The sequence below is a fragment of the Lissotriton vulgaris genome, chromosome 5, assembly GCF_964263255.1.
Source record: "Lissotriton vulgaris chromosome 5, aLisVul1.2, whole genome shotgun sequence".
Classification (NCBI taxonomy): domain Eukaryota; kingdom Metazoa; phylum Chordata; class Amphibia; order Caudata; family Salamandridae; genus Lissotriton; species Lissotriton vulgaris.
The window spans coordinates 1,422,398,567-1,422,415,659 of NC_141693.1; the positions used below are offsets into that span (position 1 = coordinate 1,422,398,567).

The window sequence follows — 17,093 nt, forward strand, 5'->3', positions numbered from 1 at the left end:
GCGCGCTGCGCCAGAAATGACGGTGTCGGACAGGACGTGGTGCGGTTTCACACCAGGCAGAAATGCAAAATGTAAACATGATATAAATACATGTAGCCGCAAGCTGACAAGTGTAAACTCATATTTCAGCCCATCGCTATTTGCATCGCCTCTTAAAATCCGTCCTATTTGCATATTTGTTTGGATAAGGGGAGCAGTGAAAGATGGATTCCTAGAAAGTACAATGCGAAATGATAATATCGAGTGTAGGGGGTTGTTGTACACAAGATTCTCACGCACATCAAGCAACTTTTGGGGGTGTAAACTGTTTTTGAAGGCAAGGTCATGTGTATTGTGCCGTATGTTGTAAAACAGTTCGCCAAACTAAATATTTTTGTTGTTTTTGTCAATGCGGAACACCAAAGAGCAATGGCCAAGCCAGAAGGCTGGGCAACCAGGGCCGGACTGGGAACGAAAACCGGCCCTGGCAAAGTGATGGCCGCCCCCCCCCCCCCCCCCCCCCCTTCCCTGGGGGAGTTGGGGGTGCGACCGCGCTGTTTGCCGGGGCCGGTTTTCTGCCGATTTTGTTACAGGGCCGATTTTGCAGCTATGCTGCAAAAACGGTCCTGTAACAAAATCGGCCCCCAGGGGCCCAAAACCGGCCCCCACCCTTGCGGCGCACCGGGGGAGTGCCCGGTGCCCGCAACGGCCAGTCCGGCCCTGTGGGCAACGTAATGGAAAGAAGCAACCTATTGCATCTGTGGCTCTTGTTATCCTCCAGAGTTTCTGTTCATGATGAGACGTGCGCCCCCGCGCCCCCCTGCCCCCCCCCCCTCTTTTGAAGCCACCAGACTGCTTTTTTCCCTTCACTTTCGTTCCGTTTGCTGGACAAGGCAGCAAAGTGCCCCCTATAACTTTCCCACATCGGGGAAGATACTACATTTCTTGTTTTCCCAACGGATAGCAGTGAAAATTCATTATTGGCTGCTGACTTAATACTAATCAACAAGCATTGAAAATGCAATAGGTCTCGCCTTTTATTAAGTTAAAGCCATTTGTTTTGCTGATGGTATTGTATAGCAAAGCAAATGGCTTTAACTTAAACGAAGGCGAGACCGATTAATTTTTAATGCTTGTTTTTCCATGGGAAAAGGAAAATCAGAGGTGTACCCTCTAATCTTTTGAGAGACTTTTGCTGTGGTAGAGGGTGCAGCCTAATACAAGGACAGGGAATCCCTGCTCCTCATTTTGATTCTCACTTGTTCCCTGGTGGTCTGCTTTGCTTTCTGCCTTCCATGGAGTGCGCAGAGGGGGGAAAAGACAGCAATCTGCCACCGAGGGAATCAGAAAGCCCACAGAATCATCAATGGTAAAATAAAACATACATATATTTTTTAAAAGCTATTGGTTAAAAGGCAGTCCTGTTTTGGCACTGGGTGTCCCCTAATCCTATGAGCCCCAGAAAGTTGCTTTACCCCCTCAGAGTGTAGATTGGGGCACTAACCGCTTATCTATCCTCCCCAAGGGGTAGAAAGTCAATCAATTCTGTGTTAACAGGTGGCTGGCTGGCTGCAGTATTCAGATGCTATAACCAGCCAGCCAGGGAATCCCAGAACTAACAACTAAATAACAAATTACACCATGTGAGAAGAGGGCAGGCCGAAGCCTTGGAAGGGGGCAGGCCTCGTGCTGTGAAGAACCTAAGAGGCATGTGAGCCCCCCCCAATCCCCCAAATCCTCTCCTAAAAAAAACTTTAAAACACATGAGCTTGCTGAGGCTGCTGCCAATGTCCTGGGGTGTGGTCCTAGCGGTGGGCAGAATTAATCCTGTGCAGGTACTTGTAAAGATTCCACTGTAGTTCCACAAGGAGGCAGAATTCAGCATTTTGTACTGCTCATGCTGATTTTTAGTGCTGGGAGCTTGTTCCATGCTGTAAATCAGTGTGAAAGCCACCACACTGTGCACCAGAGGACGCTGCTTTTTTCTGCCACTTGAGTAGAGTTCATACTAGAGCGACAGCTTTATCATCATGAAAGGTCGCAACCTGCCACATCTGCCTGTGTTGAGAAATTGTGACGGAAGGCACTGTAGCACCCCAAAAATCGTGCGAGGGAATGCAAATTCTCACTTAACGTTGGCAAGCTGCGTGTGAGAAAAAACTCACCCAAGCGGAATGGGCAAAACTCAGCAAACTCCACCGGCAGAGCAGAATATTTCACCCACCCCTAGTGTTATCACGCCCATTAATGGACGTTGGCAGTCGAAAGCCTCTGAAACTGAGCTGAAAATTGTTTACAGTGGTTTGCAACACGTTTTCCCAGAAACCATGTGATATCAGCTCCTCACCGGGGGATCAGATGAAGGGAGTCGATATTGTGTTTCGAACTCGTGTGAGTTGGCAAGTCTAGAAGCCTACCATCCTTTGCCATAACCGAAAACAAGAGACTCAGAGGAATCAGGGTGATTTTGATTGTATTGATCTCAGCACATTTTCTTACCCATAATGCCCAACACATGTCTAAGTATTATTAAAAAAAAATCAATTTTTCACACATTTATGTGACACAAAAATCGGACACTTCCAGGCAATGGCAAACATCTACCCATGCTGCATTCTCACATTTCCTTTGGAAACCAGTGCTCCACCTTTGTGGGTGGGCCTAATACATATGAAAAGAAGGGACGACAACATTTAGCAAAACTAAAGCAAAAGATCACATTGACTCTCCATTAACTTCACACAGTTCCTGTTTTGACAAGTGCCTGCCCAGTACGATAGACAATCCCACAAATTTGGGGTGCTGTGTTTATCGAAAAAAGTGTGGGGACCCCGATTGGTAGCACTATGTCGATACCCACAGATTCTGGAACTTTGCCTCACAAATATGTAAGGAAAGTACAAATTACTTACCCTCGGTAATGATGTATCTGGTAGAGACGATTCTAGCAGCAGATTCCTTAACGTAGAATTATCCCCAGGCACGAGACTGGATCCAGAAACTTTTTTGCCCAGCATCCCTGCGCGCCGGGGGGGACGGCATCACACGGCTCCGCCCAGGCGTCGCCAGCGTACGTAACATCAGCAAGGTCACATAAGTCCCGCCCCGGCGCGCCTACATCAGTTTTCTTTGGAGAACTTTTCCACGCCACAACGCGGAGCCATCAGACAAAACTGTGGGAGTATGGGAACAGTGTGAGAAAAGAGCAGAATAATTGGGAAAGGAATGGTGACGAACAACACCATAAGGAGCAGTGTCAACACTGCCGCAGCCAAAGGCAGGAAAAAGAAGAAGAACAAGAAGAACAGAGAACAACCCTGAGCAGCCCCCTGCCAGGATGTGGACAGCCCCCCCTGGAGACAAGAACACATGCAAAATGGCTCGACAACATTTAGCAGGCATACAACCCCAACCAGGAACAACAAAGGGGAACTGGTGTCAATACAAACAGGAACGACAAACCTCCAAGGTAACTCCAGCACAGAGTGTGACAACCCCATCCCCACCCCAAAGGAACAAGGGCAAAGGCATGTACAGATGACCCCAACCCAGAGGGGCCAGAAACCTTAGCAACCAAAGAGGGTAGAGGGAGGGGAGGGGAGGGAAGAAGCGAAGGCAAGCCCCTAACCTGGGCCAGAGCAGAGGGGCACAGGAGTACATATAATCCCATCCTCCAATAAGAAGAAAGAAGACAATCATCCCTTTAAAAGAGCAAAGGAATGCACTCACAGAAGACCTAGCCACCCACCGGGAGGCGAGTGCAGAAGCCCAAGGTCCTCGCAGAATGGGGAGGAAGGGCAGGCAGTGAAGGAATCTGCGGCTAGAATCATTACCGAAGGTAAGTAATACCACATTACCGAAGGTATGTAATTCGTACATCTGATAGAGACTACTAGCCGCAGATTCCTTAACGTAGAATAGATACCCTAGCCATACCTCCGGGGAAGGAGGGTCTGCGAATAGACCTCACCAGCCTGGACAAAACAGAGGGTCCCACAGGGGACTAGTCCAACAGACAAAGAGCCTTGTCCTCCCAGGCAATAGGGAACCCCCACAAGCAGAACACCCCCGACTCCAAGAGGGGGAAACAGGAAGAAGAGGAAAGAGGAACCCAGAGCAAAGCCCGGGGAGGCCGAAGCACCCCACACCCTTACAAGGCACCAAACCTCCAACCTCTGCCAGGGCAAGGCAGAGGAAAAAACAACCTAGAGGGCCCAAGGAAATGAGGGAAAAGAATGTGAGCCCACCACAGTCGGAAGGCAACAGACAAGACAGAACGGCGTCGCCCTCAAGAAGCAGTCGGAAGCAGGAAGAACAGCCCAGGGCCCCCCCCGGAAGACCATCCAGGCTACACCAGAAGAAGGAGGGACACAAGCATCTCAGTCTCCAAGATAGAGAACATGAAAATAGAGAAGAGCCCGAACACACCTCAGCGAGGGGTCCACGCAGACAAAGCACATGCACCCACAACGTACATGGACGCCAAGGGGAGCAGTAGCACGCAGGTGACCGCAACCTCCCATAGCAAAGCTATATAACAGCTACCACTACCCCACATAGGGTAAGTTACGTCCCAAAACATGGGAACCCTCTGTGGAAGAACTTCCGCAGCAGAGAAACACAGAAAAAGTCGCAGGAAGAAAACCCCGCAGAGGGCTTATCAATCAGCCCAAGAAAAACACAGGAGACCCTATCTCAGGCCAACCTGGAGCAGGTAATTCAATAAAAACACACTGCAAAGAAGGGCCGTCCAGCAGCCAACAGAACCACAGCCTCCACAAGGAGAACTTGAGTGGCCATAAAACACAGAACTAGAACCACAAGGGCGACTCGCCCCAAAGGGAAGAAGATCACCAAAAGCTAGCAAAACTCACCAGTCACTGAGGGGGAGAAGAAGGAGGAGGGTAGGAGGCCTAAGCCCCTCCAAAAACCTTTGGATGGCCGATTCCGCGGGGGTGGAACAAAAGGGAACCATCAAAAGGAAGATCCATCAGCCATTCCCAGACATTTTCAGGGAACACACTGTCCCTAAGACAAGCGACCCAACACCTCAGAGATGTCCAGAGCGGAGCGAAAAATAAACGCTGCCAGCTCCCGGCCATCCAAAGCATGGTGCCGCAAATCAATGCCACCACCCTCTGGAGAAGTTGCGGATCCAAGGGACTCTGCCGAGTCCCGCAAACAAGAGGTGGCCCTAGCCAACACACACGAGGTGTTAAGAGCCCGCAAAGCCGCACTGGTTGAAGCAAACATATTGCAGCCCCAAGAGTCCAGCCAATGGGCCTCCCGGGAGGTGGAGCCATCAGCGATGGCAAGGAAGGAAAGGCGGTCTGCAACAAGGGCCCACTGGCAGAGGGGTGGAGGGAAAGACTTGCCGGGTCACACGGCGCCGGAAGGTGCCAATGAAGAAGGTGCTGGGTCACCGGATCCCACAAGGTGGGGCGTCAAGAAGTCCCTGTCAGAGAGGAAGTGAGCCAACCTTCAAAGGGGAGCGGGAGCTGGGACGGAGCTGAGGCTGTCAAAGGGCGGCGCCGGAACGGCGCCGACTCGACCTCCAATGAGACAGCTGCCTGCGTGGAGTAAGGAGAAGCCACAGGATAGCGACAAGGAGTCCCCTGCCAGCCTCGGCCCATGGGGGGGGAAGGGACGAGAGAGGGTCACTGACCCCCACTGTAGCCAGGTCCGACTTGACCTCCGGTGAGACACGCGCCAGCACGGAGGGACCAGGGGACCCACAAGGAGTCCCAGCCAGCCCCGACTCATGAGGGGACGAGAGGGGCCCACCGACCCTTGTGGCGCCGCCGCCCCGACTTCTGATGAGGCAGCCGCCTGCATGGAGGAACGAGAAGGCCCCAGAGAGGAGCGAGGGGTCCCCTTCCGGCCTGACCCAAAATGGGTTGAGAAGGGTCCGCCGTCCTCCCGGCGCGCAGGGATGCTGGACAAAAATGTCTCCAGATCCAGTCTCACGTCTGGGAATAGTTCTATGTTAAGGAATCTGCGGCTAGTAGTCTCTATCACATATGTATTATTTTTACTAAAGTCTGATGCTTACAGGGCATTCTGTGTAAAGAACAAATGGTGAGATTCTTGTAAGGCACACATCCCGGGACTCACATTTCAGAAATGTCTGTGGTTGGTACGTTATCCCGGGTGCCAAATGAACTTGAAATCAAACACAGCAGCTATCCACATTCACGTTTCATATATTGGCCATTCCTTTCGCAGGTGATCAGCCCAATTTGGTAGGGGAGTAGTACTTTGTCAATCCCTGCAGAGTACAGAACTTTCCTAGACAAATACATGAGGAAAGTCTGTGCTTTTTGCAGGCAATTCTGGGTAAGAAGAGTTTGTTGGATATATGCAAGCCACACTATCTTGGCTTACTCAATGTCTCTAATTTATTTTAAATGTCTAGAGCAAGTAGGTCACGTTTGGTGCAGGCTAAACTCAGGCCCAAATATCGGAGTTATCTCCATCCCAAGAATCAATGCAATGTAAAACAAAAATATTGACATTTCCAGTGTGTTCTTGGCCGTTTGCTGTACTGTGCGATAGGCCTATGCACCACATGTGGAGTACTGTTTTTAATGGGTTAAGGTTGGAAATACAGAATAGCAGACGATTTATTAGTATTAATGAAATTTAGCCTCCATATTTGGCTTCCAAATCTAAGCAAGTATGCAAGAAAGAACACATTTTGCAAAACGCCTTCTGAATCACATTACTAATAACCCTGAAGTCAAACCAGTTTCTAAAGTCAGCTTTTTGAGCACATTTCCAAAAATGCACAGTTTTACTTCATATCCATATTTAAACCTTTAGATTTACCTTAAAAATAGGTTTGTACACCGTGATAATACCTTTATAAGCTACAGCCTGCTTGATGGCTCTGGGCATCATATGTTTTTAGGCGACTAACAAATACTACATAATACTGCGACAAGAAGAGTTCTAGCAGACTCAGTGGTGTATTAATTTTGTAGTGCAGTATTAGGGCAGAAAATAAAGATTCATTATAACCTTTTTCTCTTTTACCTACTAGCTTTCACTTATTTTTTCAATTCAATAATAAGTTTATTTGGGAACGCCATGATCAATCAATTTCCCAATGCTGATTTCACATTTTGGTGTACTTTTCAACAATCTACATTTTTCAGGCTTCTTAATGGGTTTCACACCTTTTTCACCTCTCAAAAATAAAAATTGACTACGAATTAGAACATAACAAAACCTGTGGTGGAAAAAAAGGGTTTTGTAAATCTACAAACATTTTCAGGATGAAAAGCTATAGTAAAAAGTTTGTCAACGACCACAAATATACATATGAGTAAATGGTCACCACCTTCGACAAAAAAATAACACAGGAAATAAAGTAATGACTTGTTAGTCTCATACAGGAAAGGAGTCTCAAAGAAATAGACAGCGACATGGTCAAAATAACAGAACCATGGACGGGGAAAGAGAGAAACACCCTTGCAAGAGGGAAACACAACTTCAAAAAATCAAGAGAGAAATGCAAGTATAATAACAAGTAGTACTTAAATGCTATAGTGTGTGTAGTTACTTAAAACTTTTCCAAAAACTCAACCATGTAAAAAAAATGTATTCCATACTATATTTAAAATTATTACATCTTCAAAATAGAATACAAAGTCATATCTTCAAGTTCAATTATCATTGGTTCTACAAGCAAGCTTTTTTGAACACATCTGTAAAAAAATAATAATAATAAAGAGCCCTAAACAAACCATGGGGAATGTCACAAGTCTGGAACAATTTACTTCGCTATTGAGAACACATTTTTTTTATAAACGTAGGTTTAGCCAGAATTTTCTTTTCACTATTTAGTGATTCACAATGCACACGATGTGCAGCATGGTCTCTGATTGCTTAGAACTAAGTCTACACTGCTCCGGAGTATCCGAGTAATATCTCAAATGGTGCCTTTCTTCCCTCAAACACAACAGGAAAACATAAAAGAGGAAAACTGGGCCCAATTGTTGCCCTATCCCATCCTCGATTCATATGACAGTAAAATATACATTGAAATCCTTCTATTTTGAAATACTCATATTTCAGAATTCTAGACTGCATTAGTAACCTATTTGCTACTAGGGTTTTAACGCCCTAGGTATATGTAGGCTATCCGGTTTTAAGTTTGGACCTATAATAACTGACAAAACCTCAGCTCTCATCAGGGAAACTTATAAACACTGATAAACATCTGCACAAAATGCAATTTAAAGAAATCGAATGAGAGAGAGAATGACTCATTTTTGTTTTTTACTGGAATGGCCAACACAACATAGCTTTGTTTTATAAGATAGCAGCAAGAGAGACTAGTCTTAGATTATTCTACATTGAGTTTGCTGTTTAGGAATGTCACCTAATATTATTTATTTTTCCTTTTGTTTTCTATTGTTTTGTGTGCTGGTATTACATATCCTGGATTTTGAAGTATGTTTTAGGTCTGACCTAAATTATGTTATACACAGGTACTCTGTGAATATGTAAAATCATATTTGATCTTTGGGCAGTATTTAATTAATTCACAGATTGGCAAAATGGCTGGTGCATTGGAATCTTGGTCAATATGTACTATTACATGTACCCCGAGTCAGAGAATGGGTAAAAGTCTTTAATACAGCAGCCCCTTTTTCTAACAAGTTGGTACCATGGGCGTCCGCAGAAATATTTCCAGGGGGGGGCAAAATGTTAACGTCATCACCGTCCTCTGACATGATGTGTGCCAGGTGGGGCACACGAAACACTGGGGTGCAGAACTAGGATAGACTCAATTAAATGCCAGGAATCCAGGACATGTGACTGACCCTGCCACAGGCCAACAAACACCACCTGTAGGGAAAACGCTAAACTTTCTAACAAGGTGCTTTATCTCTGTCTGCTAGGTGTGCAGACTTCTGGGTCTTCGATCCAACACCAATCAAGGCTGTCTTCAGCACGATTCGATTTTTATCAGAATTCATTAAAACAGCCTATGATTAAAGCACCAGATTAAATATGCTATATGCACAGTGTGTGTTAGGGATTATTTGTAGCACACATATTTACCAATATTGGCTTCTTGGTACTAGAATTCATAATAACTTTTATCCAAAGTTAAAGCACAACATCAAAGTTAGTAATAAATAATGCAGCAATCACACACGCTAGTGATTTGACAGTGGGTGCTCCCTTTACTAGAATTGCTAAATTGCTAAATTTTACACACATTCAATTAATTTATACAAAATAAAATGTATAGGTCCAAATGTTAGCTACATTTTTTAAAAGAACCTTAGAGTCCCTCTACGTGTAGTCAATGTCAAAGTGACATCTTGCGCACGTTTAGGGATACAATAATGGCCAGCTCCCTTATGCGGAAGCCCAGCACCGTAAATGTTTGACACATGCGGCGCCCGCAGCTGCGCCTCATCACAGGTTCAGGGATGCTGAGTCTTACACAGTGGTCGAAGTGGGGGAAAAAAAGTAGGGGAACAGTGGGCCGAGAATCAGAGGGGGGGAATTACCCAAGGATTGGATCTGTGGGTGGAGCCAGAGGTGTGGCTAGAATGCGCAGACATCCCAATTTTTAGTATTTGTTTGGCATTTCACTGCCCAGTTTTATCAACCAATGGATACACATGATTATTTAAGGTTATAATGAGTTATTGAAATTAAAATATATTCACAGTGTGGGATATGCTTCTAATCACAGAATGTACCAAATATGATAAAATGTGGAAACACAAGCACTTTGTCTCCGAGCCATGGAGTTTCTGTCATCAGCACTTCAGCCTTTTTCAACAACAGCAGTACAAACATGAATGGCGAAATATCCTAGTTTGCAAATGTTTTCTCTAAAATTATGGCTCTGCTATATTTGCCTCATAATGCAAGATCTGCTGCATGATCTGACCATTTAAAATAATAAATTGTTTGTAGCTCAAACATATCAAAAGTTAATATAAAATGTTACTTGTGTTGCTGCGGAGTGGATGGCCTATTGTAAAGGTTGACTGGTCACCTTTTGCACTGCTGCATTTGTATGTTACACTGGTACTAATAAGGCAAAATCTTTCCAGAGACTGTTAGCATTACGCTGCAGCCTTTTTTTTAATGCATAATTTAGTCAACACTACGGCATAATGTTGTCATCCTTTGCTGCATAATTAATTCCAGTGGCCCCACAGCAGGCAGCACATGTTAAAAGTGCTTGTGAATGAAGCAGGGAGACTGTGAAGTTTGCGAACTTAGTTTAGTGTGTGAAAATCCTGCATTGCCAATCCCTGGTGAAATGCAGCAACTGCTGCTGAAACAAGGCCAATGGAGGTACCTTTGGGTGAGGCAGACTGGCCTCAAGGGCAGGGCCAGCCATAGCACTGGTGGTGTCCTGTGCATTAATGTTTGTTAGTGCCCCCCAATGACCACCTCTGCCCATGGATTCCCTCACTACCACCCTTTAACTGTGCCCCCAAGTCTCCATAACCACTCTCTCTCAGATGCATTTAATTTGATTTACAGCGCCACTCATACCATTGTAGGGTGTCAGAGCACTTTACATCACACACATTACACAGAGACAATCAATATGTGTGTAAATCACTGTATAGAAAATGTTACATAAGACTAAGGATTACAAGGTGTAAGAGTCACATGACAACCATACTAGTAGCCTGTATAGTTTTATAGTGATTGGTCTGGAGAAACACAATACCCCGAATTTAAAACGTAATACCATGGTTGGGGGTTCTCCTTAATAATCAGAATTGATTTCTGTCCAAAAAACACTTTTTGGGACATTAGGATAATCAAAGACTGGGGGATGGGGGGGGGGGAACATAACGCTCTAATTTATACCTTGCAGTTTATATGCAGCTCTTAGATGACAGTTAATAGCTCACTGTTCTAAGTTAGGATTTTAACTTATAAACTGAAAGTAACAAAAGGATCTCTGACAAAAGCAGTAGCCCAGTGACCTATTTACATTATGTGCACTTTGTGATCTGCATGGCGCATGTTCTTTGCAGCGGGTACATTAACCATCTGAGCTACCTTTCCATGAGTCAAAACATCCACTAGACAAAATTCTGATCTCTCTCTAGGATGACCATTAATCACCAGAGTCATCATGACATTTTTATTGTTGCCGAAAATTGCTGGAAGCCAGGAAGGAGGCAGCAAGCGTTTTTAAAACCATAATATAGTTACAAACATGATGCCTTCAATTAAAGCCAGCACCCGGTGTGGTCACACTGGTTGCACTGCCCTAGAGCTGGCCCTTCTCAAGGGTCCTGTGACCTCAGTGACTGTTGTTCCAGGGTGTGCTGTTTCATAGGCCTGCCCGCAAGATTGGAGGTGAACTTCAGTATGGATAGTGGTGGACAAGCCTTGAAGGTTAACCTACACTTGTCATGCTAGGGTCCACTTGCGGGTGCGAAGACACCAGGACTTCTAAGGTGTTGCGAAGGCTTCTAAGGTCTAGCATGTGATTGCGCTCTGACAGGAGCGTGCTCTGGTGGGCTGGTTATTAAGTCTGAACCTGGTTACCAGTTCCAAATTCAGCAGCTCTGACCATAGTGCCACATCCTCTCCCCCACTGAACACCGTACTGCCCCACTGAGAAAAACTCCCACTGTTTTCAACTACAACCCAATAGTTGTCAGCTATAAACACCTGGATGCGCAATTTAAATTACGCACTAGACAAGATCAATATGCGGCCTACAAAAAAAAAGGAACAACATCCTGGAAGAAGCAAACACTTATAGGGAATGCAAAATTTAGCAAACCATGGGAAATGTAAGCAGGAACAACATGGTTACCTTAATGCTTTTACACTCACTATTCAGAAAATCAGTGAATGCTTTTGCCTGAAAAGTTAAGGACACGACTTCAGGGCCCTGAATGGACCCATTTCACTGGCCATTGCTTATATCTTTACAAAAGGTAAGCAGTATGGTAAAAAGACCACATCCCTGGACGCAGAGCCGCAGCACTCATTTTGTTTTCCAATCCACACATTTTAGTACCTCTAGGATTGGTGCACTAGTTCCAAGTCCAGGGAAAACAAAGACAAGAAAACAAAAATAGTGCTTCACTGGCAAACTCTGTAAAAGTGGCGCTAATGTGTTTCGGTGTGAATAAAATCAGTTTGGCCAGTTTGCTACCACTCTGTCTTACTTTATTTAGTTATTTATCTATTTTTCATATTTTTAGCCTTTTATTCCCAATGCTGCATTTTGGATTTAAAATGACAGAAAAATACTACATTTCCAGCAAAAGCGTCTTTTTTTTTTGGATCCATTTCACAGGGAAGCAAATCAAAGAAAGGAGAGGAAAGAGAGTGAGAACCCGTCTTGAAGTCACGGTTTTCATGGGCGTCCACAGAGGGGGCAAGGAGGGTCGCTCCAGGGGGGGGGGGGGGGGCAAGCGCCCCTCCTTGCCCCCCCCTGCGGACGCCCATGGTTGGTACAGATAGCAGGCTAACTACCAAAATCCCAAGGCTTTCAATATTCAATGCACGGTGTAGTGACAGATACCAGTGAAGAGCGCTGTCACCATGCATAAGGGATAACAGGACACAAGACATTCTGCATACTAGCAAAATTCATTGCTGTCAGATGTCCCAATGTTAGGTGTAACACCTCAAACTAAGCCTAGCTTTTTACTCAACTGCACTTTACTGCTGGGGTTTCAGAGCCCATAGTTACAATGTTATCAGCAAAAACCAAGTCCCAAAATACAGTGTAATGCTCAAGACTGACTAAAAGTGAGACATTTTCGATGGGGACTCTTGGCAGCTATGAATGTACAAACAACAGCAGCACCATCTTAATATAGTCTAATTCAAAATGTTAAAGGTTTCACAAGGCACTATTCTGTTTGCACGGTTGACCAACCATATGTCATAATATTCAGTAAGACATAGGTGAACGAACCCTACCTGTGTCCATGAATTTGTTTCTTAAAATATTGAAGTATAGCACTCTCACATTTTTTAATCCGTTAGCCCTGTTAAACAGAGAGCCCTGACTGAGTGAGTGTGAGGGGTAATGAGATGTGAGTGAGGGTAATGAGATGTGCGTGAGAGTTAAGTGCAGACTTTCTTTTCTTAAAACAGTCCAATATAAGCTCATTTGACACACTGAGAATGGCAAGACACAACATACCCTGCATTGCTTATCCTTTAAATTATTTGGGTGCTTTATAACAATCACTGCAATAAACATGTGGAAAACACGTTGTTGTCCATTTGGTGGGCCAGGCAACATTATAAACACCGATGAGCACTAGATTCCAAAAATTTTGAAAACAAATCAAATCCAAAAAAAAAACCAGGGCAGTTGAAGTATATGTGCTGTTCCAAGCACAACTTACCTCCAATAACTTTTGTCATGTTCTAAGTTGCTGAACCATGTCTTTTTAGAGATATCTCTGAGCATTAGTAATTCCTATGATGCCCCTTTAGTGGTTGCAACGAGGCGTTGGCAGCATTTCTCATCTGATTGCAAAATCAGACATAGGAAGCCAGAGACATTTGCTACGGAACTCAAATTCAAATTAATCAGCATTTGTAAAACATGGCCTAGTCTCCCTGGGGGGTATCTCGATGCTGCGGTGTGAGGTCGCCGTCGAAAAGGCAGGTCTTGAGGAAACAGCTGGAAGAGAGATTAAGCGAGCAGAAAAAGGCAAAACAGAACATGGCAAAACAGAGGGTAGAAAAGGGTAAAACTGGGCAGAAAAACAAGCAAAGGCAAAACAGTGCAAGAATAGAGCAGAGGAGGCACAAACAGAGGACAGCAGGTAGACAGGCAACAGAGGATGGAGGTCTGTGGGCGAGCTGGACAGGAGAACTGTCACAGGGGGAGCTGGCAAGAGGACCGAATAGCAGTTGAACTTAACTATGTGACGTTGGGAGGTGCAACACATTCATAAAGATTTCGCCATGGTTTGACCATTTATTCCACTTGACTGTAAAGTCTTCCAAGTCCAATACTAGTATTGCCAAATACTTCAATTGGATTATGATTACAATGAGTAAAGCAGCTGGGATACAGAGTCTCACAAATAGCTAACCAATAAAAAAAATCTAGAAGGCACTCAGTTTTTAGTTTTTCCTATAAAACAAAGTCCATTTAAACATATGCTTAAATAATTATAAGTTATTATACTATCTAAACTCCCAGTGCATCATCTTCAGCTAACCCGAGGTTTGCTTTTTATCAAAAATCCAGACCTCGGTTTCACTTCTACTGCCACCCAGTTGGAGAGTTCGGATGGCTTTAAGCAATGTGCTCTCTATGCTCCATTTGTGGAGTTTTGTCCCTAGCGGCGCCCTGACAGCACTAGCAGTACTGGAATCTATGAGGCAGGTTGCAGCATGCAGCAATGATGTGGGCATAATGAAAGGTTAGACTTAAGACAGTTAAAATATTCCTTGTTGCACTAGAGTGTATCAAACCAGGTCTTATAAAATGGGAGTAAATTTGTGTCATTTATCAAGGCTTGAAGATCATCCAAGAGCAGCCTCGCTTGGATCGTTTCTTCTATGTTCAAGAGGGATTACCTGGGAGGTAGCCAGGTCCTTGGCATTTCCCAACTGCACATGGGGAGCAATGCAGGTCTCTTCAATGTAATTGCAGTTTGGAGTGCAGCGGGGCTCAGCAGATCCCAAACCATGCATGCGCAGTTTGGGGAGTGAGGCTGGGATCTCTTTGGAACGCCCAGCACGGCCACCCTGCAACAATTTAGAGCCTTAATAACGACTCGCAATCTGAGATTCCATAGGAACAACTGCAGTGGTGTATGGCTCTACCTCAGTTTTCTAAGAAAGAGACTAAGGCCAAGTAGTAACAACAATGAGAACACTGCTAACAGTAACCAAATGAAAACCAACAAACAACGTTGTACTGTTATGGCAATATTATTAGTAGTAGTAGCAGTGGTGGTATTCCTCTCAAGCATCCCCAACTGCCACTGCAAAAACGACACCACCCTTGCCAAAAAGTGAATCCCACCCGTAGCAGCGGCCTCCTCTGCATATCAATTTAAACCACAAACCTCTGCACCCAAAAGCCTCAAGATCCGCGCCTCAAGCAGGTGTTGACCTTGGTGTGTCCTACTGGCAGGTGTGGTGGCGGCTGCTATAATGTCCTCTGGCGGGGGCTGCTTATCATGTGCTCGTTCTTATGAATCAGCGACGGTCAGGTGGCATACCCACGGAGAGTAGAGGGCGAGGAAGTGAGAGCGAGGCACGTGTCCTCCAGGCAAGCGTCTGCTCTAGTAAGTACGGTTGCAAACTCTTACCGCCCGCCCCTTCCCAGGCCAGTGCTGGCCTTCCGTCAAAGGGCATGGCATGACCAGTTCCCTTTTTCTTCCACACTGCACGGTTTTTACGGAAATTGTGTGGTCAAGTGAACATACATAGCAGCCAAAGATGAACAAACAGACTGCACAATCGCACGTATGGTGACAAATGCCTGTGATCTTTGATACTTAGGGAAGTGTGATGTAACAGCACAATGCAGTGATGAACACGTAGAAAACCAGTATAGATGTAAATCTAAAAAGAGTTTGCCGAACCCCTGGGGACAAAAGACTTTCTGATAACCGCTTTGTTTAGGATGCAAATGTCACGGGTATGTCTAACCAGGGAACCTTGTCAAACACGCAACCAACCAAACCACACATTCCTCACGTTGCACGACTATATCAAATCAGCCTAGCTAACATAATAACAGATGGGAACTACATTTGCAAAACACCTTCCCCACCCTTTTATGCAAAACACAAAAGGTCTTGTCTACTAATCTACTCAGAAGTTTGCAAATTCCGGCTTCCTATTTTAGACCACTCGGAGCCGTCTCATTCTCGCTCCCTTACCTTCAAGTATCAAGCAGGTTCTGTGCACAGATGTGCACTAATACATATTATTTTACTAAAAAAAAAGGCAGGAAGAGCAGACACGGTAAGGTAGTCACTCCGAGCCTCGGCGTCACTCAACTAGATCATGTGATTCTGGACAAAACACTTAATCTCCCCGTGCATAACAAAATAAACATTGACAAAGCCTATAGGTCTTGCCTCTGTGAGAACTATTGCTTTAGTTTATTTTAGCTGTGTTGTGCAGCACTGTTATACAGTATGTGTAAAGTTTTATCTACATAGCTATCAAACAGCCACCATTCTTTTGTGATTTATTAATGCATGAGGGAATAGCATGAGCTTTGAATTAAAGTTTGAAATGGAAGGGAAGTAGCAACACGAACAATGGCGGTCTTAAGAAAGTATTATGATATAGTGAACACTGCACTTTTTATGGTCGGTTGTCAGTGCTTAATACAGAGTATGGGATGGGTAGCGGTAAAACGTAAGGTGGATAATGGCACCTGTGATAGTAAATACTCATGTTTTGTGGAAAGAACAGTTTAATTTATGAAATAATTTAAATGAATGAAAATGGTGCAAATTAATTAACATCCACATGTAATAAAGATGAATGAAATTTCCCCAGTAACATTGCAAGTGAAGAAAGGTGGGATGGGTTTCTATCTCAAATGAAACAGAATGCGAGAGAGAGAGAGAGAGAGAATATATATATATATTACATACTGGCGGTCGCCAGTAGGTAGTTATAGTTAGGACCTTGTTTCCATAGGAAATCCGCAACATTCTATTTCGAATAACTTTGGCGACAGTTGACGAATCTTTGCGAAATTCTCCAAGAAGATGGCCGCTCCGCTCCTATCCTGAAAGTTTTGGGGTGATTCGTCATGCGGGGGCCGAGAAAAAAGGGTGGTCCCAAAACGTATTTTCCCCATGTAATTTTCCATAGGGACATTTAAACGCGGCTACAGCCCGAACTGCTGAACGGAATTACACTAAATTTGGCAAAAAGGTTTAGTTTGGTTCACAGTTCACGCTTTTTGTTAAATGGTGTAAATCCGTGCAGTAGTTCCTGAGAAAATCAAAAGTAAAATCATTGATATATCTATGGACGCGTAGGGTACGCGTAGAGCACGCGTACCCTTACGAGCACGAGCTGCATGCTAATTGGCTGTCAACTGTCTGTCAACACTCCAAACCAGGAAGTGTTGGCAGCCATCTTGTGTC

General features: G+C 44.7%; 1 protein-coding gene across 1 annotated transcript in view; it reads right to left on the bottom strand.

The window, feature by feature from the left end:
- Window positions 1-15,271, bottom strand: part of C5H1orf162 (chromosome 5 C1orf162 homolog) — a 349,182-nt gene extending 333,911 nt beyond the window's left edge. Inside the window, exon 1 of the mRNA XM_086923354.1 lies at window positions 15,042-15,271. The gene's annotated coding sequence lies outside the window, so the exon portion shown is untranslated. The remainder of the gene's footprint in view (window positions 1-15,041) is intronic.
- Between the last annotated feature and the right edge of the window lie 1,822 nt (window positions 15,272-17,093).